Genomic DNA, 26,375 nt, shown 5'->3' with positions numbered 1-26,375 from the left:
TTTGTCTGTAAATCATTAACCTGGTTTTGAATATTGTGCTGTATTTTTATCTTTAATATACTAGCTTTAATTATCAAATGACCATTTGAATATTTTTGCAATGACAATCCCAGAATTTTTAGTATGAAAAGCAAGCACGATAGAACACACACTAGTCAGATGTTATTGAAAAGGTCAGTAATGTTGATGCTGTTTGGTTAAAGAGATGTTCCCGTTCAAAGAGTTAAAAAGTATCAGAGAAATTTTCTGAGCTTTATTATCAACCACTCATAATTTGCTCTAAACAGATATAGAAAACATATAATACAATAAAGAACCAGTCCCTTCGAGATTGTAAACAAATATGGCTAGACACGTCTATGTTACACAAACATGAGAAGTAACTAATTTGTGTGTTCACATGTGCCTTTAATCTCAACAGAAAAAAAATTGTTCATGCAACTGATCTTGTAGAATTTTTATTGTATTATTTTTATTTACTTCTACACATGAAATTGGTTATGCTGACTGAAAAAATGCCATTCATCCACACACTTATGTCTGTTGTCTGATTTTGCCTGTAAGGAACAACATATGTTTTTAAAGAAATGACAAATTGGAACTAAGTGCACATTTCTCTCAATGTTCCAATAAAAGCTTTTTGAACCAAGGGCACAGACTGCCTGACCAGTGAGCCATGTGATAAAGCACAAACAGTGCAGGAAATGAAAACCCTGGGAGTAGCAGATGATGTGGGCAGGAGGCACAGGTATTTCACTCAACTCTATCTGGTTCACTCCCCAGGCTCTCAAAGAAAACTTAAACATTATTTACTCAACCATGTGCTGGTTTAAACCAATATCTCTAGACCATCTGTTCAGGAAGATGACCTCATGCAACTTTCTGCCCCAACATTACGTCAATGTAATTCTGACTAATCAATCTCTGCTTGATCACATTGTCTTACCTATAGAGAAGAAAAAGGTCGACTTAGATTTAGCTGGGTAATTCAGCATCATTTTGGGAAAACAGTAAGACCCTTAGATGTGATTAAGTAGTTTGGCTCTCCTGGGTGATGGGAGCTTCTCTGATATATGCCCGATGAAGGGCTTGGCTGTGTATATTCAACATATCAAACTATAATTTTGCAAATTTTCACTGTGAAAGGTGTCCCTTTTAAAAACACTCTTCAAAGATATCAATATTATTTGGATCTTCAGGATTTTCTCATATCTAGCTTTCTATTCTCTTCCAGTTATGCCTTCACACTAGAGTGGGGTTGCTTTCACAATAAATATTGTGGTGCTGAAAAATGGCTAAAATACTTCTGCATAGTACTAACTTCTCAGTGTGAACTGCTGTTACCCTGGTTTTTCTGAGTTTCTTTATTAGCCTTTTGATTTTCATAAATGGAGTCAGATCTTTTAGTTACTGTAGAATATTAGAGCAGTTTTTCTACCTTTCCCACAGAAGTAATATAAACAAATCCTTTGTTTTTCATTCTTTGTCCTTTGTTTGCATATTTCTAACCTGAAAACAATTGTAACTGACAATTCGTCTGGCCACTGAGGCTGAGGGGTGGAAACCCCAAAAAGCCAATCTTCTGCTAGACCCACAAATGTAAAAGAATAAACAAAGGGGTCTCTTCTCTCCGCCCTTTCAGCTGGAAGTGGATCAGAAGAACCTCTGCAGAAATCTCTTGTCTGCGTGTGATTTCTTTGTGTTTCACGGTGACAAACTGCAGTTGTGCATGGTGGACCTTGTATGTCAAAGTGGCTGGCTCTTGGTTATAACCAAAGAATCTTGCGAATCAGTAAGTTACAAAGTACCAAACCAGCTCACTCTGTCAGCCTAGGAATTTCTGAATGGAAAGAAGTGCAAATAATGATCAATGGCTTTTAAATTCAGCGTGCAAGTGCTTGGGTTTCCAGAAGCTTAGCACCAAAATAGATGCTTGATGAGCACCTAGAATTGAGCCAGGAGTTTTGATCAATTCTACTTCATCTAATCAGGTTAGTGTTGGGTGTGTAATATGTGGATGTACTCAGTATCTAAAGTGATGAGAAAATATTCATTAATTTGCCTTTTCTCCCTATTTTATATTCTGCTTGTCTTGTCAGATCCAGTTTAAATATATGGGCACAAATCTTACTTTAATGGTGAGAAGGATTTGATTCAATGTTCCCCTTGAGATGTTGTGAAAGCCTGGTTAGACATTCTAGCACTGAACATGGTTTTACTGAGCATTTTCACATGTCCCTGTCACTTCTGTTTATTCATTCACACCTTTGCTCCTTTCTGATATAGTTCCTGTTTGTTGCCAGGCAACTCTGGCTGTATTATGCAGGTTCTGCAGTACACCCAGAGCTAAATTGCAGTGCACTGTAAAGCAATACCTGATGGTAGGCTGTACTTTTTTATTAATCACACCATACCTTTGTTTTCCAACTGTGTTTTTATTCAAGTGTTGTTAATCTGAACATTGAGAACTTTCCAGAAATATACTCAACAGAAAAAAAAAAAAAAAAAAAGACTGATCAAGAACACAATGAATTGTGGAAAGAAACCTGAAAGGCATATCTGTGTTTAATCCTGAGTCTTCTAAAACACCTTTGGGGTGTGCTATTGTCTTTTGAGGCATGGCTGTTTTGATGCGTGTTCTCACACTTCTCAGCTTAACTGTGTTACATCAGATTGTTACTGAGCATCAGCACTACCTGGAGACAGGCAGAGATACCATGGAGGTGAATAAGCTATTTTCATTTACCTTGCTGTGGAACTTCAGGCACAAAGAGGTTGTGTGTATGTATTGTTATAGCGCTGCGACCTGCGGGGCTGGCGGCTGGGGTTCTTCTATCCATCAGAGATATAAACTTCTTTAATCAGCCTGGACAGGGCATTGCAGGGAAAACATTTTGTATAAGATCCCAGAAAGTCTTTCTAAAAAGACAAATAAGAAAGGAAATTTACAGTTGCTGTCAATGAATACATGTCTAACACTGAGGAGAATAAATCTCACACACGGGAATTCATTTACATACTATTAAAGTTGACATGTTAATATCAAAGCATTAAAATATGTAAATAGCATAAGCATGCACAAAATCCTAATTACTGCTTCACATTATCAACTCATTTACTCTCTGATATTTTATGACTATTCAGCTGTGTCAGCAAGCAATTACAGAAATCTACTACAACTTGGTGGTAATGCGTTTCTGTGTGTTTCCTTTTCTTTCCAAAAACATTCTTCCAGCCCTGAAAGAGAACAGCATGGAAAAGACTCATATTGCTGAGTGTTCTTTTTGCATGAACAACATATGCTTTGAGTTTCTAGCGGTTCAGTGGTCTTTCTTTTATACTGCTTACCAAAAAAGGCAGATTTATATGCAGGCTAATGAGAAGTGACATTTTGTACGCTCTCTGCTACAGTTACAGTGCAAATTTAATCCATTGCAGGTGTTATATCATTACAAAATAAGCTGGAGGCATATGAGCACTGAGGAGAAACTTAACAGTTATTATCATGGAAAAAGATGCTTCATTTTATAAAGCATTGTACCTTTTCAGTCATAAAGTCTTTACAGCAGGGAAGAAATTTGTCATAAAATCTGTACCACCAACCTGTAATAAGACAGTCCCTTTTTTTTTTTTCCCCTCCCAATAACTTCAAACAGCTATTGAAAGCAGACAGCAGTGATGTGATATTTCTTGATTTCGCTAAGTGTCTGAACTTTGATCATGCTTTAAATTAAACGGAAACTTCTTTGGCAATGTAATATTGGTATTGTGATGAGGCTCTTGATTTATAAAAAGAAACGTTTCATGTCACAGCAACTCAAGATATAGCAGATTCTGTTCTGTCAGTTCTTTAGTGATCTTAAAAAGGTGTTGCATAGAAAAAACCTAAATCACAGAATTATAGCATGACTTTTGTTGGAAGGGACCTCAAAATCATCTGTTTCCAGACCCCCTGCCATGGGCATGGGCACCTTCCACTAGACCAGGTTGTTCAGAGCCCTGTCCAACCTGGCCTTGGACACTTCCAGGGATGGGGCAGGCACAGCTTCTCTGGGAACCTGTGCAGGGCCTCAACAGCCTCACAGGAAAGGCTTTCTACCTAATCCAAACCTCCTCTCAGTCAGAGGGAAGTCATTTCAGCTTGTCCTGTCACTCCATGCTCTTTAACAAGTCCTACTACACCTTTCCTGTCTTACTCCCTTCAGGTACTGGAAAGCTGTGGTTAAGTCACCCCAAACCTTCTCTTTTCCAGGATGAACAATCCTAATTTGCTCAGATTTTACTTGAAGGGGCATGCCCCATTTCTCTGATAATTTTGGTAGTTTCCTCTGAACTTGGTGCAACAGTTCCTTCCTGCAGTTCCTAGACTTCATATAAAAAACATTTCTGTCACAGCTTTTATGTGTGTTTTATATGCATTAGAAAACTTAGCTGAACCCTTATTGAGAAATTTACTTTTAATTTAATTGGGAAAATAGGTTTTTTTTTTAAAAAAACAGAGTTCTGAATTTTAATTTTAATAAATAAATAATTTTAATTATTACTTGGTCATAGAGGTTTTCTGTAAAGTGTTCAGTTCTTTTTTCTTTCCTCTGAGTAAGCATGAGGGGAGTCAAACTGTCGAGGATTAGAACTGTAATCTGATGGGATTGCTGTGGAACTGATGTGGCAAAAAAAATAAAGGGAGCTAAGAGATTGACAGAAACAACTTCTGTTAAAGAGGAAGTTAGAGACAAAAGGCTCACACAGAACTATTTTAAGCCAAGGGCAGATGATACAAGATTCAGAATTTAATGAGCCTTAAATGCCATAGAGTGTGCCCCATGTGCAGTTATAGCATGAAGTTTGTACAGTTGCACATCTCCATTTTTTTAAAGCCCTTGAAGCTCACCCATGCATAAATTTAGTCATAAGGAGCTCAGAAATGAAGCCTGAACCATTTCATGTTGGAGCCATCATCTCTTTCAGGTTAGATTTCATTTTAATTGTGGCAGTCTCAAGCTCAGTTTCCCGAAGAGCACAGATCACTTCCAAGGAATATCATTTTGCATCCCCTCACTGGCAAGGTCCAGGGGGTAACACCCAGGTGGCCCCAGCTGAGTCTATGAGCTGTGCAAACCCATCTCCATGCTGTGCCTTGGAAATTTCCTCTCCTGCCTGTGACTGCCTCTTGCCCAGTGCTCCCTTTCTTTGCTCTCCTCTGTTGCTGGCTTCCTCTGCAGAGATTTTGATCAGCCACCGCTTCCACTGAGGTTATTTTGGTTTCCCTGTGTGTTTGTGTTAGGGCTGCATTCAGGTCTCCAAGTAACAGTTCTGTGCCATTTTTGTGCTTAAGTGCCAGAGAGTTGAGACGGATTTAGATGCTTGCTCTCAGTTTTGGTAGACCTTGTGTGCCAGTGCAGATGATGGAGAGAGAATGATGGTTTGTATTCGGACCCCTGGCATGCAATCATGCCCTATGATCTCAGGTAACTGTCTCTGTGGTTGTGTTAAATTTATGTTGTGTTGGAGACACTAACATCCATCCTGTTTCTGACAGCAGCATTCCAAACAAAGCTTATTCCTATTTTAGATCACCTGACTGACTTGGAGATATATAATTATCTATTAGTGCAATGAATTAGTTTATCAACAATAATTTTTCAAAGAATGCTATTTCAATGGGATGAAATTCTCTACTTCTCACTACAGGCTGAGCTTGACAAGCCATTACAGCTGCAATGAGAAAGAAAACAAATACTGAAATTTCCTTGCACTACTTTTCAAACCTCTTGATTTTAAAATTCAAAATCAACTTTTCAATTCCAATTTGATACAATTTACAGAATAAATGTAGGAAAACAATAATATTTTTTAAAAAGCCATTTCATTTTAGGGCAAAGAAAATATTTTTTATAATCAGAATTCATTTTCCATTTTGTTATTCAACAGCAAATCCAAAACGTACATCAGCTGCTCCACTTCTTTATGCTTCTAATTTTTACATTTTGCCTTGAAGTGTATAGTCTAGTCTGAAACGTATATTGTAGCTGAGCTAAAGGATTGCGTACCTTTGTGACAGAACACAAGTAACAGAGATGTTCAAGGTTCTGCTTTGGCTGGCCGAACGAAGGGGTTCCTGCTTACATCACTGTACTTTCCAAACCCCCGAGCCCCGGGGGTGCGGTGCTGCTGGGGCAGCCCCAGCGCTGCAGAGGATCCCCGGGAGAGCGCTGGGAGCGCGCCGGGAACCCTCTGGGAGCGCGCCGGGAGCCCTCTGGGAGCGCGCTGGGAGCGCGCCGGGAACCCGCTGGGAGCGCGCTGGGAGCCCTCTGGGAGCGCGCTGGGAGCCCGCTGGGAGCGCGCCGGGAGCGCGCTGGGAGCCCGCTGGGAGCGCGCCGGGAGCGCGCCGGGAGCCCTCTGGGAGCCCTCTGGGAGCCCGCTGGGAGCCCGCTGGGAGCGCGCCGGGAGCCCGCCGGGAGCGCGCCGGGAGCCCGCTGGGAGCCCTTTGAGAGCGCGCTGGGAGCCCTCTGAGAGCCCTCTGAGAGCCCTCTGAGAGCGCGCCGGGAGCGCGCCGGGAACCGCTGCTGCTCCTCTGGGCGCGGCCCCGCGCTCCCCCCGGCCCGGGCTGCAGGCGGGACATCCTGCCCTCCGTCCCTCTGCTCTGCTCCGCATTCGGGAGAGCGAGCAGGGGGTCGCCTCTGGAAATCGGCTACTTGGAAAGGAAAGAATTGTGGGCGGGCTTCGGTGTGGATGAAATGAGAATCTTTCCTTTCGTCCTTCGGGAGTGCAATAGAAGCTCATTAGTAAATTCAGAAGGATATGCGGTTCAGCACTCAAAATGAGGGGGACTCCTTACAAACGTGTAGAAATCTACTTTGAGAGAAGGTATAGATTATTGGCTGTACGTTAAACGCTTTACGCAGGCAGTGGTCTTCCACACGGGTTTCAGACTAACAAAAAAACAGCGCCAGTGTGGATGTGAAGGGGACAAAAAGAGATGATAAGGTTGAAGGATGCATTTTATGCTCTAAATGCAATGTTCCCAGCTCTGCACGCATCGAAAAGAGTGAAATGTCAAGACTGTAGCTTAAATATGTGGGAAGCACAAGGTCGAAACATACTGGTCAGAGCTGAAGAAGGGAAGGGACACGAGAAGTCCTTTATTTGCTTACTCTAAAATGGGGGGCACAAAGGTTTGTCTACTACTTGGATTTTTTTCCTCTCCCAGCTTTTTTAGTTCAATACACAAACAGGAATAATCATCTGGGATTTTGATATTTGTTTGTTTTACACACAGACCTTTCTTCCCTCCCTTTAACCCCCCTACGCCATGCTCTTAAATAGTAAGTCACTTTTGCCTGTGTGTACTCTGCCATTATTTTGAGGGGTCTTATTTTCCTGCAGTAGTATCCAGATGGAAAGTGTGTGGCTTCTGTAATAAAAAATACAAATGAGATGCTACCAAATGAAAAAGCCCTGGAAACTGAGGAAAACAAGACAGCTTGCAATCTCCCCTGAAGTCATGCAGTTATGAAAACAAATATTCTCCACAAATATATGAATTATAGATAGATTTTGACTTTTGCTGAAGTGGTTTTGGCTTTTCTTACCTCATCTCAAGATCTCACATTAATAACTGCAAATCTATGTATAGTTAGGTGTGTAAATGTATACCTGGACTAGAAGAATTTTCATGAGATGGAATTTCTCATATAATCTTGTATACATCTCACGTTCCACTCTTGTGGTACTAGATACCATTTTTCTTAAGGGGAGTTTTGCCCTCTCATTTTATTTCATAATACAACCCTGAAATTTTCTGTTTGTTCAGTGGGACATCACCTGAGTTTGTGGAAAGGGAAACAAGTCCTCTAACTTTCGTAATGTGTAATATTTGCTGTAGTAGTGTGCAATGTACTTTGCTGATAGCAACTAATTAATTGCCTGGTTTTGAGATTAAGATTATTATTTATCTGCAATGGATATGGGCCATGGAGCAATAGTGAGCTGACTGAAGCTACACAATGATTCTATGATACAAAAAAGATTAAATGCGCAGGGACTTTGTCTCCAGTGCTGGGAAACTTGTGCACATTCTAAACTTCTGTTTATGTCCTTGCCTGTTCAGTAGGCTATGAAATCCTGTCCTGTGAGCAAAGTGTATCTCATCATACTCACTCTCCGCTATAAAAAAAAATGAATCAAAATATCACTTCTGAAAGAAAACCAAGGTAAAACCTTCACAACTGTTGTACTGGGTGTATTAGGAACAAATCCCCTCTGACAGTGCTTCATTGTTTGACCTTGCTAAATTTTTTGCCTACAACTCAAAAATAGGTGCACTGTGAACTGTATTTTGGCCTTTATCTTAGAGAATTTCTCTATGGATTTACCCAAATTCAGCTCAAAGTTTAGTTCTGAGTGGATTGTAACACAGATAAATGCAATTTAATGAAAAAGAAGTTGATCTTTAGCAATAAATTAGCGACGTGTCTTGATATTAGTAGGTGGAGTGTTGCACATAAGTTACATGATGCTTTCTAGCAGAAAATTAAAATAACTTGTGTACTACACAGCTAAATGGTATCCAGCTGGGTATTTCTTCCCATGCTGGGTTAGTGCTGCTTTTTTTTTTTTTTTTTTTTCCTTTAGCAGGTAAAATAAAAGGCCAGGTTATGAAATTGATTTAACTGAAATTGAATAAAGAAACAAAAAATATATATTTAAAGTTCTAAACTACCAGAAATACATGATTGTTATTAATAAGTGTGTTTGTGTTGTTCCAAGAAGGGAATTGAAATTGTAATTTTTAGTTCTGCCACCACATACCCTGAGATTTTGAAGGGAATTCTCCTTTGGTTTCCTGCTATTTGTTTAGTGATATTACCATGTGCTTAAGAAGGGTGACAAACAAAGAAGGATTTTAATATTTGTGTGACTTAGCCTTACTATGTGGTGTTTATATCTTTAACCTAACCTCAAGATACTGAAAAATACTTGCTGTTGTGGCTGGAGGTCCTGCTGGGGCTCAGGGGTAGGAATATTATCTTGGCCACCTCCAAATGCCTGTTGACACAATTTTTTGCCAAATGCATAAAACCTCCTCTTTTTATATAAAACCAGATTCGGTGATATGAGCAAGGATCCAGATGAAAGATTGGCAGGTGAAAATAGCAGTAAAAATTTGGTGGGCTGAGTTACTGTCCTGAGTTGAGTTACTTTTTCTCTGTTTTTTCTGGATATTTTGACTTTTTTTTATATGGGAGCAGATATGGCAGGAGGTCTTGTTGCTTTTCAGTATGTGAGAAATTGTATAATACAACTCAATGTTTTGATGCAAAGGGTTTTTCACTGACAAAATTCATAAATTTTCCATAACTGTGGCCTTGAAACTTGTCTTTGTCTAACAGTCATCTTCTCTATGTAGTTACAGATGTAGAAATAACTGGGGGAAAAAACAGTTGAAATACTTTTGTGGATTTTTCTTTTTATTTTAAAGTATAGTCTAACTTTGTATTTGAGAGACTTCCAATGAGCTCCTGAAGTTTTGGTCATTCAGTTGTTTTGCTTTCACTTATAATTTGTGTGAGAAGGCTAGACTAATTCTGTCTAAAATACATGTAATAATCCTGGGGGAAAAAAATCTGTGTGAAATATTGCATCACACAGTTTCATGTGTGTTTTCAGTTGTAAGAATCTTTCCTTGATAAATAGAAATTTTTAGCTAAAATCAGAAGACATTCATATCTGCTAATGAAGCAAGTGTGCATTATGTCCAGTTGTATTCAGTTCCTGAAGCTGATTGAAATTATTCAAAGTGATGAAGTGAACACAGAATTTTAGAAATTTTGTAAAAACTCACTGAAATACAATTTGGAATGTATTTCCTCATTTTGCTGCAAGTGTAAATCTTTGTGATGATTTATAATCATAAAATCGTGATCAGCATTCATGAAAATTCACAGAGACCTACTGAGTGATGATTTTATCCTGTTCTAAATTGCTTTCTACCATAACTCACCGTTTGTTTAAGTTCAAAGTTAAATTACAATTAATACCCTGTCTGTCCTAAAGTATAGCATTTTTATGCCCCCATGCAGCAGAATCCTGAATTTTGAATTCCAGTGGTGCTCAGGAACAGGATTTCTGATTTACTGATGATGTATCAATGGTACCAATTGTTCAATATGAGATTCAAAAGCCTATTAAACTTGGCTTTTATTTTTTTAACAGTGTGCTGAACCTATAGCCATGTACAGACTATAAATAATGCATCTTTTACTTAGTTAATGCTGTAAAACTGCCCAAATACCCTTTTTTCCCCCCAAACCCCTGGTGCCTGGCTGCTCATAGCCTGTACCTTATTGGATTGTTTGATGCATGAGCATCACATTGGATGGCCTTGGGAGCAAAGGCAGCAGCTTCCCTCTTTCCCTGGGTGCTCCCACCCTGAGACCAGACAGTGCAGACCTGAGGTTTTAACCAGCATGGCAAAGCGTTTTCTGTTTCTGGAAGTGTTTTTTTAAGCACTGATGCTAGTGGCAGCAGAGCATTTAAATAAGTGCAATCAGACGTGGTCACTTGTGGTGGTGTGCAATTTGTTCTATTTGTTTTATATGAGTTTATACACGTTTTATGTAATGGTTCATTCCGTGTACCCCCATTTCTGTAATGGTTTCAACTTGTTTACCAGAAAGTGCTCCCAGTTCGTTTTCTGTCAATCATCCCTTCCCCCTTATCCCAAGTTGTCAATCCCCTCTCTCTCCCCTTGGGTGCCCTGTCTATCACTCCAGGACCCTTCCCTGGCTTCTGGAAAGCTCCAGGGAGGACGTGGAGTGATAGGCTGGGGCCTTGGAAATCCCCTCCCTCCATTTTGTGATTGGTCCTCTGTTGTGAAGTTTACACCCCCAGTTGAGCCCATCTTTTATGCAATTGGCTGACCGGTTGTCGCCACCCCTGTTTACACCCTCCCTTATAAGCGCTTGCACAGCTCCTCTCTGCGCTCTTCTGGGCAGCAGGTGCAGAGGTGCAGAGCTCCGTGCTCCCCCTACAATAAACCAGCTTATACCCTGTACAGAAGAGTCGGCCTTTCCTTTCGCTGCCGTGGTCGCGTCTGACATCTACCACCTGTTGCTGTGTGGGGGAAAAGACCCCACTGGGAGGAGGTGGCTTGCGTGGCTTGCTGCCCCGACCTTCGACGTTGCTGCAGTGTCACAGGAACTGAGCTAGCCTGCAGTAGCACTGGGCAGCGCTTACTCACCGAAAGGCACTGCGACAGTCACTGTTAAATTGTCTCTCTTGCTGTTGGTCTTAGAACAACATTCTTTATGAAAACTCAGTCTTTGCTACTGATACATGAATTTTTTAGGGTGAAAACCAAAGAACCTATAAAAGACTTTCATACGAATCAAACTGTGACGAATCCTGACTAAATTTGCAATCTAGTCTTTGAATTCTGCATTTCAGTATTTGCGTTCAACATTATTAGTGCCACTCACTAGGAGACCAAACTAAGTTCGTGTGAGTAATTCTTTTGTGACAGAAACTGTTATTTAAGACCACTCAAGGGAAGACTAAGGTTGTTTTTACTCTCACTTCATCTTTGCTGACTTTGTATATGTCTGCTGGGTGTTCCTGCTTTTCCACAGTTTGAACAGGTCTTTATCATTTGCAGATTTAGTTAGAACATCCTCTCTGGTCATAAGTCCGCATGCCACTAAAAGAGTTGTAAATGTAAGTAACCATGAGGGAGGGAAGAAACCTGAAACTCTAGAAGTATTTGTGTTTTAATACTCTGCTGACATGAAGAAACCTGAAACTCTAGAAGTATTTGTGTTTTAATACTCTGCTGACATGCTGCCTATTGACTTATGCTGCAAACAGCTTGCCAGAAGTTGAAGGTGCTGATCCTTTGCTAATTTGTGGAAAAATTTTTCATACAACCCATCTCAAATTTTTAGTAAAACAAGAAAAAACTGTTAGGTATTAAATAAGTCATGAGAAATTGTGTGACATAAATGAAGTTAGAAAACATTAAATTTGCTGGGAGAGAAGAAAATGTTTTCTGTTGATTTACTACAAAAGCAGGAACAGCTGTGGTAGTCCTAATGGCCTTCTGTAGAATATAAAAACTAAACCACCTTTTGTTCTGACAATTTTTAAAGTATTGTGAACTGTGTTTAGGGATACCAAGAAGCAGATGAAAGAACTTCAGCTGGAGTTGGTTTAGGGAACAATTCCAATACAACTGTGTGTCTCGCCTTAAGGTAGAGGCACAGAAAGTATAATAGGTGCTCTCAGCATCCTGACAAACTGAGACTTCAACATTCAGTTACTGCTTTCTTTATCTGGAACTTCTGCTATGAAAGTGCTGATCATTAACCTTGTTTCAATTAAATAAAAATGATCACTTGAGTGCAACTCAAAATGCAACTGCCAGCTCTTTTAACCAGGCAAGCACTTAATCACATCGCAACAACTTTGCTCTGAAAGATGCTGAGCTGCTCTGTTTATCACGTCCATTGCTTGAATCTAGGAAACAAGAAGTGGTTTTGACAATACTTTCTCTGAAACGTTTCCTGAATGCTTCCTGGTTCTACTTTGTGGAAAAGACAAACAGTTTTGGAAATCAAATCTGTTCTTTCAGGTTATTTGGTAGCTTAAATACAGCTTCTCTCAGACACCTGATTGTAGACACTGGGTTCCGTTTGTCTTCTTGAGAACATCTGATGACGGCAATACCACATTTACATTATTGTGGCAATACCACAAAATAAAACATTTTATATTTCTCTCTCTTGGGTTTCATTTTCTCATGTTCTCCAGCTAAAGTGTCATTTGTGAACAGGCAGAGCAGCAGAAGCTAAGTTTGCTTTGGGAGTTTAGAATACACGCAGGCATGGACAATAGCTGGTAGGATCTTAATAAGCATCTGGGGAAGTGTTATTGCTCTGGTGTGTTCCCTGGACTTTGGTGACAAAATCCTCCGAGAGATGTGTTTCTGGAAAGTAGCTTGTGTCCAAAAATTACATTTACATAGCTCCAGCTTGTCTCTTAGCCTGTTTTGAGCACGAATGATACCTTCCTCTCCCTTCTCCCTGCCTATCATCTCATTCCCCATTGACGTTAGCCTTTGGCAGCATGTCCTGCCCAATAAGCCACTGACCTGTACAATCTCTTTTGCTTTAAAGGCCACTGTCAAGACAGCCTGAACTTAAAAAAAAAAAAAAAAATCACCTTCTTGAACCCTGAAATACCAAAGAACAGAAACTCAATCAGGTCTTTCCCTTTTGTTGCTTTCCAAATAAAATTAAAAATTGTGGGTGTGTGGTGATACCTTACCTTATGAATTTCATGAGACTTACAGTGATGTGAACCTGCTGACTTCTTTATTCTTTTTTGGATGTATCTTTGGAATGAAGAGTTGATTCCACAGGGTTGACTTTCAGTCCATGGATTTTTCTGGCCAGAAAGTAGCCACACCTTCAGACATGAATTTCTGCTTTTGTGAGCATCATTAACTTTGGCTTGAAAGTTATACCAGAATGATCCTTTGTTCAGACAGAGTTTAGTAAAAGTTTCATTAAGGGGAAAAAAAGAAAAAAAAAAAAAAAAAAAAAAAAAAAAAAAAAAAAAAAAAAAAAAAAAAGAATGAAAGAAATAGAAAGAAGCCTGGCTGGTGTCCTTAAAATCATGCAGTGTCCATGGCTGGGAGCAGTGCTTCAGCCACAGTTTGGCAGCTGAACTCCAGAGCCTTGTTGGACTGAGGCTGCCTTTGCTGCACTACAAAAGACCAGTCTTGATTTATTTCTTCATATTCCAAGGCAAATTCTTTGTCTTCAATGGTGTCCCAGGAATGTGTGCATTTGTTCCCAAACTATAGCCCTGACACACTTACCTAGTTAGGTGATGGCTTTGAATGGAGTCATACAAAACTGAAACAGAATAATTTTCAATTTTATTTATTTGACACTGTATGATATCACTGTCGTTGTTCTTTCTATTCCACTGCTACAATAAAACTGTAGACAATAACCTACAGGAAACTTTTATATGTAGTGAAAGGGCTTTTATTTTTAGAAGACTGTAGTTCTCCACTTGGTGGTCTGCCTGTTAAAAGCAAACAGTTTAGAACACAGTTCAAACCAAACATTGAATGGTGGCTATGTCACTCTTGATTCAGGGGCAACTGGCTTCTGCAGTCTAATCTGCTGCATTGCACAGGGAAAAAATGTTATTGTGTTTTATTTATATAATATGTTTTTAAATAGTAATTCTGATGAACTTAATGGTAAACAAACCATTTCCTTACAGGGATTGAACAATTGCTGGGTCTTAGCATAAAATCAACCTGCGTATCTTTTGCAGACTGTCGACAACTTGGCTGCCAATGTTCTTACCTGACTGGGTGTGATGGAGGGGAGGTGGGATAGCAGCAAATCCAGAATAAACTATTCTCCAGAGATGGAGGGTACAGGTTCATCCTGGAGTTAATGTGGTTTTATCAACTTGGCTCAAAGGAAATGGGAGAGAAGAGAACATTGTGTGTGTATGAAATACTGCACTGGTATATTTGGAGATGAAATGATGAGGGAAAGAGTGAAAGCCTTGAAACTTAAAATAAGGAAAGAGACATTGGGAGAGAGAATGCAGAGTGGTGGCACACCCTCTGCAAGCAAAGCATTGCTGCTGTTTGAACCACGTGTTGAGAACATAGTGCCTTGGGTCTGGGTCTCAGAAATATTTAATTTTAAACAATTTTTTGCTCATCAGTCATGTGCTCTGGGGGAATATGTAGTGCTTCCTGCTGGAGAGCCAGCTAGCAGTATTAGTAGTTTCATATGCCGGGTAGTTTGGTATCTGTCCTCTTAAAGGAAATAAGTATAGAAAAAAAACATGTCTGCTCTGACCAGTGAAACTCCAATTTTTCTATATCTTATTGCAGACTATATAATTTCATGTGGTCTCTTAATCCAGTGAGTTATAATCTATGCCATCATAAGACAATTTCTGTTCTGACAAGATAAAAAATGTAGATGTTTAAGTTGCATGCAAGAACTAAAAAAAGGCCACATTTCCTTAATTTAAAAAAAATCATTCCAGTATTTTTACCAAGGAAACACAATTTACAAATTCCCAAGTTTACAATTAATAAGCTATTTATGAAATTTTATTTACTACATATGCAGATACACATGTATTTTATATAGAAAAGCTTTTATATATATAAAATTTGAAAGGCTTCTTAATAAAATAATTATATTTAATTACCAAATTTTAAAGGCTTTAATTTGTTCTGACTGTAAACTCTAGATTAATTTAGCCAAGAAAATGCACTGTATTTATTTTTAAACTCTCTGTAGATTGTACAATTTTTTCATGCATCAGGGTATTATATAATATACAAATATTAGATACTTGTAATACATGAGATTTTATTTTTCATTATGTCTACAAATTTCTAAATTCCTGTGTCATGGTGTGTTTATATTCTTTACATCTATAAATGTAAGAATTTGTAGACATAATGATACTATATTATGACAGCAATATTTCTATTTGCTTCTTCCATTCCAAAACAGAAATCCAAATCCAGAATTCCTAATCCCATTTCCACGTTTAGGTGTCTAGTCAGTGAGAGACCATTTATCATGGATTCAGGATGAGCTTTCCTGTAGTTTGAAATTGTGGATTTATGCAATGCCTTCCTCTAGAAAAGGAATATGGGGGTTTAATCCAGTGCTTTAAATAAGCACTTAATAAAACATGATTTTTCTACTCAAAAGAACATTGTGCGGGGTATTTTTACAGCAGATCTTTGTTTCTGACAATAATTTAGGTAAAGTTAAGACAAAATACGTGGGTGTATTGTATGGTACCTTTTTAATGTGAAGTTAAGACAAAATACGTGGGTGTATTGTATGGTACCTTTTTAATTTCTCCTGTGTTTTTTCTGTCATATATCACATGGTAATACAGGATTCCACCATTTCTTCTGTGACACCTTCGGCACCCAGCCTCGTGCTTCCCCTGTGTGGTGTGCAAAGCAGCACAGTCCACTGGAAATTTTAAGTGTTTGCTTATACCAGTGATAGAGGATAAGGTGTAGATCTAGGTCTGAAAAAGTGTCAGACTGTTTTGTGGAATTGATTGCAGTGAAAGGAGGTGAAGAGCACAGGAAATTGAACTTGAAAACATTTTGGATGTAGAACAGTTCATTGCAGGGCACAGCCCTCCCAGTGGAAGCCTGGACTCCTGGACGTTGCCATTTGAGGGTGCAAAATAATTCATAAACCTTCACTAACTACAAGAGGAGAAAGGGAATTTTCCAACCATTTGTTCTCCTTTGTGGCATTTTACTTTGTCATAGTGTCCATACTTCAAGCTGTAGTGGTAAATGTTAAAAATATTTACATTGGAGTTATTCCGGTGGATGCCTTTACTGTCCTGAATTTTGCTAAATCAAATACATGAATATTTAATATTCCTAAATGTTTCTACAAAGCCTATAGCCACTTTCAGGGTAAAATTCAATTGCCTCTGGCTCACACCAAAGAGAAGCTTCCTTTTGAAACAGCTATTCTTAGAAAACAGTGCTATAGAGCACGGAGCAGTGGAATTGCTATGCATAATGTTAGGGCAATTTCTTTTTGCCTTTAGGTGATATGACCAGCTGACATTTCAGCACAAGGATCCTTCAGAGCAATATAGAGAATTTGATGTGACAGTGTCTCTGAGTCAAGCACTGAACTTAAAAAAGTGTTCGTTACATATACAACAAATGTACTATCCTCTCATGTAAGCAGAGTTTTCTCTGGCTTGTTTCCACATGTAGTTGTCTCTTTTTTTGTCCTCATTTTTTATTTTGACTGATGCATACTTAAATGATCGCACTTCCCATGCACACACCACCCCTGTGCCTGCACTTTGCAGTAGACGCCTCGTGCGTTGCCATTTCAGCTTCCCCACCTCTCGTGTTTCTGTCGCGTTGATTCTCTTGCCAGGAGCGTCAGCTGGGGCAATGCTGTGAGCGCAGGAGGGCTGCAGCTCCTTGCCTCTGAGAGGGTGATAGCAGGAAATGTCAGAGCCTGTGACAGTTTGGATTAAAGCTGGATGGAATATTTGGCCAATGCACTAAAGACAGAGCAGAGCATGTTGGAAACCTGCAGGTTGAACAGTTACATCAGCAATGGAACTGGAAATTTAGTCTTTATGAAGAGAAGAATTAGACTACCTGAGCTGACTCCCACTAAATAAAAATAAGTTTTGCTTTGGTGGGGTTTTTTTGTCTATTGGTTGTTTTTTTCCTTTTTCTTTTCTTTTTTTTTTTTTTTTTCTCTGAAAATGCTCTTCACCTAATATTCCTGAAAGCAGATAATGAAAGGAAGTAATCTTTAGGATGCTGGATTCCCAAGTTTCTTTCAATGAATCGAGGCATTGAGGCACGTCATTTCTCCACAATGAAATCTTACCCTACTGCTCGCTTGAGTTCACGGTTTGTTATCTCCGAGTCTCTCTTTGGTTTATTTGAGAAACTTGATGTGTTCTTCTGCTTTCCCAGAGCAGGAAACAGTTTTTCTGTCTGGTGAAGGGCAGAAAAAATGCAAACCCCGAGCAGTTACTGAAAAGCATGGATTTCCTCCTTTGTGGTTTGGCAATCTTCATTCTGCTCAACCTTGCAGTACCTGGGTGAGAAAGGGCCCTTCAGTGATTGGAGTTGGTTTCCCTTTGCTTCTCTGAACACCAAAATAGCACACAGGTGACTCCAAGGGGCAATCCCTGTAGGAGAACATACAACTGCTGTGACCTTCTAGTCAGCTCCAGCTGGGTCACTGATTCACTTTGATTACAGAGTTATCCATTTTCCACATTAAATAATTTATGTGTTATTTTTGTGTTGCACTGTAACAAAGCCACTGCTTTTTGATCTCTAAGGTGGATGATGCTGCTGTTCATAGAAGCAGAAAGTCTGAAAGTCATAAATTATCGCAAGGTGTAACAGTGTTCTACTGTACAGATGTTTTACAATAAACCAATGGGACAGAGCATTCTGTAAATTTAATGGCACATCACTTTAAACATCATATAATTACAGGGTGTAAGTTGGAATAAAAATTACACCTTTGCAGGTTAAGTAAAGAATGGCTAATAAAATTGTAACAGACATACATTATACAGCATGGGGTTCATAATGAATAATTGGTAGGTTATTAGTGCTTAACAGATTAAGGGTACTTCCATTTATTACTGTGTTCCACTAAGGATGAGCATTAATTTTTTTTCAAAGCAAATTCACTGGAAACAGACAGTTTCAAATTTATGCTTGTAATGATTGCTACATGGTCCATTAAGACCACCTCTAAGTGAGCTTAATTTGTAGCAGATAAATGTACATGTCTACATATTTTTCAACGTAGTTTATGGTGCATCCTGCACAGCTGTGCCCAACTGATTAAATCCTCACAAAATTTAAATAGGAAACCCATTACATAGACAGTATTATATCCATTTATCATACACACATTTTCAATTTAACTCTCTAAGTCTTTGTGCAGGATATTTTCACTGTTTCATTAAATATGCATAGCCAGACCGTTTTCTCTCCTAGTTTGCTTTGTGCTTTTGTTTTCTGGGTTTGTTTGGATCCTCCTTTTCAGTTCTATCATCAAATAATTAAGAACTTCAGCAAATTGAACATCATCTACAACAATTATCTCAGTAATGATCCTAGATGTGACAGTCACTTAAAATCCTCGATCAAGAGAGCTATTACATGGAGTTGTAGCAGGGCTACAACCACTGTGTAGGGAAAGGTGATTGGTGCTAACACCCTTGCTTCTCTGTCTGAATGGATACTGGACTCTGGATTTGTCTGGGGAGATAAACATGCTAGATGATGATAAATATTGGAATTACAGATGTTTCTCTCCTTTCTTCAGCATTTCCCGTTAGTGAACTCTGGGCGTCTCCTGATTTTGTTAAAATCCTTTCTAGAATCCCATTCTGAACTGTCTAGTTTTATCTTGGCTTTAGGTGTTTTCAGTGTCATACAAACCATAGTTTTGGCTTATAGGATTAGAATAATTTGTCCAATTTTAGAGACAATTTTAGAGATCAAATTTAGCTGCTCTGAATTACTTGAAATCCCTCTTATGGTCATAGACTAGAGAATAGTTTAAAGCTGTTAACTTCACTCGCCCTGAGCCCTATATTAAATAGATGGTATGAATTCCCTGTCAGTCAAATACTGCTCTACTTGGTTCAGACCCACTGAATTTTCTCTGCATCTGGTAAAAGCCTTGTTCACCACATTCTGTGGTCTGCTAAACTGAGCTTCTGCAACAGGGCACGTGTTTATTAAGGTCAGTAGAGCCTGCACTGACAGAACACTGCAAAATAAGGGACAACTTTAGTTTAAGGTGTAGGACTAACTCTGTTTTTCTGAGAATAACAGTAGGGAAACAAGATTTTAAAAGAACAAGAATTATTTATTCTTGTTTATTCGTGTCTGCATTCCCCTAATTAAATGCCAGAGACAGATTCTGTGCTCTTCTACAAACTGAAAAAACAAACAGAGCCACAAGGAAGTGTTGACCTACAAAATCTTCAAGAATTGACAATTTATTATGAAAAGAAATTGCTGCCTAAATACTGCACTTTTAGTAGGTGGCTCTGTTTTCTTGATATGTGTATAAAATCAAATCATGTGGCCATCTATCAACAAACAGGTATTTTAGAGAAATTAAAAGGATTTGATAATTTTGCTTTTCTCAGTGATGCAAATAGTGACAATGACTTATTACCACCTTGTTTTTAGTCTATCTTTGAAGCCATTAAATGATTTTTTTCTTTCCAAAGTTGAGTGTCAGTCCTTGTTCCATTGAAACTGGTGGGCACATGAATTAGTTTCACAACCTTTCAGATGACAGAAACTATTTTATATCCCTATATTTTGAAATTTGTTTCAATATATTAGAATTTGATTATACATTAACAAAGAAAATGATTGCTTTTTTTTCTGATTAAGATGAAAATGCTGGTGTAACACTTTGTCAATTTGCATTATTTTCCCATATGATTTTAATGTGGGCTAGAGCTAGTCCTGATGTTTTTCAGAGCTTTTGACACATTTGCTCTGCTCAAGCCCCTTGTTTTCACCTCTCATTTCACTTATTTTTCTTTTAAAAAACCAAGTCATCTCTGAGAAGGAAATAAGATTCCCAAGTAAGAACACTCAGACAGTGCCCATCTGTTCTTCCAAACATCAGCTTCAGCATAAATACTAGGACAGACAGTAGAGCTACATCATCCTTGGAATGCAGTGGGGAATGAACTTCCCTAATCTTGGAGAGAGAGTGGAAACAGTTTAGGACATTTTAAGAGAAAAGATGTCCTCCATCTGAGAATGTGGGGTAAGAGGACATTTTTAAAGTGCTGAGGAATTGTTTCAAGATTGCAAATGCCCAGGTGCTCTGGGGATAGACCCCACACCTACAATTAGTGCTGCTGCCTTGGGCTGGGGACTGAAAACACTGGGGGAACCAAATGCCTCTTTTAAAATAGGGAAGTACATCTCTGAGTAAATTCTGTGAATGTGATACTGCAGAGTTACAGTCTTAGAAGATTAGAGAAATGCTTAGGAACAGAGAAATAAACCCATGATAAAAAACGTCCTAGTTATTTGTTTCTGTTCAAACAGTACACAGCTAAAGAAGCTGGCTGAGCTGGACAGCTCTTGCACAAGCCATAGGCGAGGTCACTTTGTAAGGGCTGCTGTGAGGACGTGAACATCAAGACCTGTGCCACAGTTCATTCAGAGACAGCTGTCACAGAATTCATTTTTTCAGTAGGAATCAGTTGTGACCAGTAAAGTGCTGTCTCCGTGGTCTGGATCATAGGTGGCTTCCTCAAAACAACTTTGTCATCGCAGGTACAGGAATAATTTTGCAAATGTATACGGTATTATTTCTAGATTTCAGGGAGAGAATGTTTTAAAGGATAAAGAATTATAGGCAGTAAGGTGCAGGTAAAGTATAAAAGAGGAAACCTATTAACCAGGAATATTAGTGGCTATCCAGTATTTGTTGATAGTTTTTTTCATGGAAGCACAAAATTATGTCTTTCAGCTCTGTGTGAGTTTTTTTTATGCCTTGCTTGTGATATCAAGGAGTTGTGGTCTGTGAGATTCTAGTGTATATATACTCACTTCATCTACATAAAAAAGGTATTTGTGCTTCTGATGAAACTGTTCTTTGCATGCTTAATGGGTAAACATTTCAACAGAAGTGTTCATGCAAAAAGGCAAAACAGTGCAACTGTATGAACCTGAGGAGGTTTGTGTCACAATCTGTTATCTTGAAACCCAACCAAGACAAACTTACTTCAGGGGAGTCTGTTTTATTTTGCTGCTGGCAGCAGAATGATTAGTTGCAGAATAATCTTCTAGAGAGCTGGTTGCTGATTAAAAAAAATTACACTGCTCCCTGTGTCATACTTTCAGAGTAATCTTCCTCACATTTTGATTTTTGAGGAATAGCTAAAGCATTAATACAATATTGTTAAATAATCATTACACTGGAAATTATTAATGTAGCTAATTATAGGTATCTAAGAATCTGCCAGCCCTTCAGTCTAAGGTTAACTTTTTGAAATAAATAGATGTATGAAAAAGACGAACTAGCTGCCTGTCAGAAAAAAGAGGACTCTATAATGATTTTTGGAATCTTTCTGGAGCAATGGAAGAATAATTGGTAGCTGGTTTACAAGCAGGAAAATGACCCTTAATCTAGGGAGGATATTGAATGCAATAACATTTTGGGTCCAAATTATATTAAATACTTAAACATTTCTATTCTTGTGTGCTTGGCTGAACCATAGCCCCACTCCATCTTAGCTCAACCTTTAGAGTTTAAATAAATTTATCAAAGTATGGCCAATTCAGAATGCAGTTTAAGGTGAGACTGCAGCCCCAGCAGAGTCAGAGGTAGGACCATGCCTCAAAGCTGAGCTAAACGGTTCAAGCAAATTCAATGAACAAGAAAAAAATTATGTGTCAATTAAAATAAATATAGAAAATATTTTCTGCATGAGAAGGTGACAAATGCAATTAACAGTAGTTCTTAACAGGTTTTTTTTTTTTTTTTCCAGTGGGGATATATTTTATCCTCCAAATGATAACCACTTAAAATATATTCATAAGAGAAGCTGACCTTTGTGAAAATACATTTTGTCCTCAGAAGCAGGAGGTTTGATAATCATATCGTTACCACAGCACACATAAAACACCTGGCTTGGAAAGCACAATTAATCTTATTTAAATAAACTTTGTTTTAAATGAGTTGACTTGTAGTTAGATTGGAAAGGGCTTCCACATTGTAATCAAAAAGAAAAAAAAAATCTTCAAATTATAGAAATATGCAAATATTGCATCACTGCTCTAGAGGAAGATGTGATTAGGGCTATTTAGGGTTTTGGTGGCTTTGTAGTGCTTTATGGTGTATGATAATGTTTGTGGCTTATATCATACTGCATTAACTGGAGGCGTCATCAGCTGTATTCTTTGGGCCCCTCTGTGTGTCACGTGACTTCTGATTATTCTACATTTTTTCTTTTCCTTTAAAAGTATTTTGGCTTTAAACCATAACTATACATTATGTGCCCAAACATTTCAAGCACTGCTCACATATGGGAAATACAAAATGTTTTCACATAGCTCTGCAATGTGATATTAAACAGATTTAACAGCTTTAATACAAACATATTAAAACCAAGTTCCTCTAAATATAAGTCTCCATAGAACATGAATTATTTTTATTTAGATTGAAAACTGAAAAAAACCCACTTTTTTTCTGTACTGCTAAGCTGTTTTTCTCTGTTTGTTACCAATTCCTTCTTTAGGAGCCTTTTTTTCCCCCCTGAAACCTCAGTGATTGTCTCCTTTGCTTTATTTCTTTCTGAATCATTGTCCCAGACCGTGTGTGCCTGCAAGGCTTAGTGAGCTGCTTGGAGTGGATCCCCCTGTCTGTCTCTTTTAGGGGCTCTTTACCACTGTGTGCCAACAGCTTTGCCCTATGTTTTGGCCGTGTGTAAAAAGCACAATGCAGAAAGTACTTTGGATATGCAGTGTGCATAAACGCAGTGCACAGACGGGGCTGAAGAAGGTGATCCATGATCCATAATATCTCTCTGGCTGAGCAGGGAGCTGTCCAGCTGGGAGAAATTTTGTGATGTTGCCGCACTCTGGAGTAGGTTTCTCTTTCTTTACAAGTTCTTGGGTCACAAAAACATGTATGGAGTTGGTGAGTTGTTGTGCAAGAGAAAGCAGAAGGGAGAAAAACGAAGTGTTGGTTGGGTGGCAGTGGAAGGTCCTAAACTCATAAATTATTTATGTTTGGACAAAAACCACCACTCGGTGTTAAAGGTCTGGTTCCAATATTGCCCTTTCAATTTATCAGCTTCCATTTCCTGATTTCCAGTGACTGTGAGCTGTGGAAGTTTATGGACTTACATGCTGGCCCTTATACACCCCAGCCAGCTGCTGGGTGTTCTGAGTAACTGAATGGGGGCAGAGGGGCTGGTTCTGCCTGTTCCATCGGTGCAGCACACCCAGACACATCCAAACAAAACATGTTCACTGCTGAAGTCCCTTGTGGCCAAAGCTCCTCAGGAGAAGCATATTCTTACCGAGTTCCCTTTGGCAACATGGGCAATTTTTTTTCTGCTATATTTTGTGGCTCATCCTTTGAATCATCCTTTAAGGATATGCTCTGGGCTGAAATCCTATTTGCTCTATTAACTTTTATTCTGTAATAACTCATTTAAAAACATCACATGGTCTCTAAATAGGTGTTTTATTAATGTTTTGTTAAAAAATAATAAATTCTGCTCCTATTAAGTCAAGATTCTGCATCCTCTGCAATGTAACCTTGACATTTCAAAACTCCTTTAAAGCCTTGTGGAGCCTTCCTGATAGATTGAAGAGTTTATTATTTTATCGAAAGATACACTCAGAGGAACTGCTGATTTTTTTTTTATTCGAGTGCTAGTGTCTTAACCCTACTTGCACCTCAGATGTGAGTTCTGTATAAATGTATAATAAATATTTAGTGTATTTAACTATATTTATATTCTTCAGAAACAAAAATTATGTGCAAAATCTGATTAGCTTCTTTTCATTCTGCCCGATTAGTTTCAGTTACTTGATTTTGAATCCATTGTTTTCTCCATTAATTTTGTAGTGTAAGTATTGAAGCCTAATGTGGTTGTGTGAATAAACAATCTGTTAGGAAACGGGAGGTCACTGATACTGTTTAGTCAGGCTATTTTCTGTATGCAGTTCTGATGGCAGCCAGGATAGCGAAAAGTTAATGAAAGCACCCAAAATCTTATGAGAAGAGTTCAAATGAATTTGTGCTGCCATGTATGATCTTGTTAGCCCATGGACAGTTCTTCAGCTCAGTATTTATTTAATCCAGACAGAAGTCATGCTGCCTGTGGAACTTTGTGTGGAGGAGGCATTTTTCTCAATTCCCTTTTACCTAGGTATATGGCATTTCTATCTTTGCTACCAAACACAAATTTAGTTTGTTATAACACCCTCCTTGAGCCGTGATGGAGTCCCACTAAAATATATCTTCTGACTCAAAGCTTAACACTGTGTTTCTACTGCTGTAGCCAATATGTTGCTGTGAAAACTCTTGGTGAGTGCTTATCCAGAATTATTGAAGGACTCGACCTTCTTCTGTGAAGTATTAGCAACATTATTGAGTTCTTTTATAATAGTGTTTTTGTTATCTCTGCCCTTGTAAGTCGCTTCTTCCAAACGTTATAGCTTATTAGTTTGTATGTTATTTCCATTGCAATTATAGCCAGAAACAGGAAAGGTTTTTTACCTTTTTAGCACATTGTCACCATGCATCATTTTTAGATCCTCATTTCTCCTTATTAGAGGTTCTTTCAGCCCTCAGCACTCACTGGATATCGAAGCATGCTTATGATATAAAGTAGCTAAAGATCATGGAAGGATGCTGTTGCTTTGGTGGCAGTCTGTGCTGTTTTATTGGGGTTTGTGTGTGTGACCTCTTAAGGTAGTTAAGTGTAATAGAAATGCACATAAATATCAGACATCTGGTACAGCCTCTGCTGGAATGACCCCATGGCTGTGCCAGATGTGAGGTCTCTGCCTGGTACCCCTCACCTCCAGTATGGTGCCACCTTCTCCTGGAGTTTTCTTCCCCTGGCATAGGTCAAATAGGAAATGATGGCACGTGTGAGGTGAGTAGCCTTGATTGTCTGAGGAGAACATGGGGATCTTTAAAACACCCCCAAACTGTTGGAAGGTAAAGTAGATGAAAATTATTGATGAGGCCTTGAGACAATTATCTTAAAGAAAACGGTGTCGTTTTCCTCATTTATTTCAGTTTTCGTTTTGCTTCTGTTTCGCTTGGTGGCTGTGTGGCCTCTGTGTGTATTACCCAAGCACATCATAATCACAATAAATGAAATAAAGTCAACTGGCCAGAGGATAAGCCCGTGCAAAGGATTGCCAAGAACCTGGTCCCTACAAGTGTTCACGTGGCTTCAATGTTCTAGGAGCTGATGTGGCATCATTTCTTTTAGTCTGAGAGAAGGACATATGGATTAAAATTGTAAACTCAAACTTTAGGAGACTGGTCGGAATGTGTGATTTCAGAGCCTTCTAGAGCAATCTGTGATACAAAATTATCTTTCTATACTCTTCAATCATATTTATTTTTTTAAAAAAATGCGATAGTAATGGTTTATTAATGTTTTAGGATATTTAAAAATGTTTTGAAAATATTATAAAATTTAAATGTTAAAATAATTATCATAAAAGCTGATTACTGACACACTGAACCAATCTTGTCTGATTTCCCTGAAAAAGTGTCTATATGCCAGACTATATTTTTCTATCATTGTCAGTGGATTTCCTGGTATATAATTAAAAGCAAAATGTGGCCATTTAATTCCCCAAACAGCAATAAAAATAGTGAACTCTGAAGAGTACGTATTTGGGGTATGAATCGTTGATTTTTCTTTTAAATTGGGTTTATAAGACTATTGTTAGTAGTGTCATTTCCTTTTTCACTGCATCCTTGAGAGTGGAGGTTTGCAGATGCACTATTACAAGAGCTACTTATTGTAATATCCTTTCTGAGTAAAGGCAGGCAGCCTGTGCTAATTGCTTTACAGAGATGCTCTGCAATGTAATATAAAATGTCACTTCAGCTCTCTTCATAGAGACCTGAGCTTCCAAATGTTCAGTGCATTACAATAAGTTTTGGGTTGGGCTAAATTGCACTATTGATTCTTTTTGTAATTAGGTCTTAATGAATTGTATTCACTAAAGTTTACATTTGTCGAGGGACTTCAAA

The 26,375-nt window shown here is 38.6% G+C and overlaps 1 long non-coding RNA gene across 1 annotated transcript in view; it reads left to right on the top strand.

Moving 5' to 3' along the window:
* Positions 1-1,894: 1,894 nt before the first annotated feature.
* Positions 1,895-26,375, top strand: part of LOC131378623 (uncharacterized) — an 83,233-nt gene continuing 58,752 nt past the window's right edge. The window contains exon 1 of the long non-coding RNA XR_009208220.1: positions 1,895-1,991. This is a non-coding gene — a long non-coding RNA (uncharacterized LOC131378623). The remainder of the gene's footprint in view (positions 1,992-26,375) is intronic.

Source organism: Hirundo rustica, chromosome 11 (genome assembly GCF_015227805.2).
Source record: "Hirundo rustica isolate bHirRus1 chromosome 11, bHirRus1.pri.v3, whole genome shotgun sequence".
NCBI classification, from domain to species: Eukaryota; Metazoa; Chordata; class Aves; order Passeriformes; family Hirundinidae; genus Hirundo; species Hirundo rustica.
The sequence above is the reverse complement of the archived record's forward strand: the minus strand, read 5'-3'. Positions and strand labels throughout refer to the sequence as shown.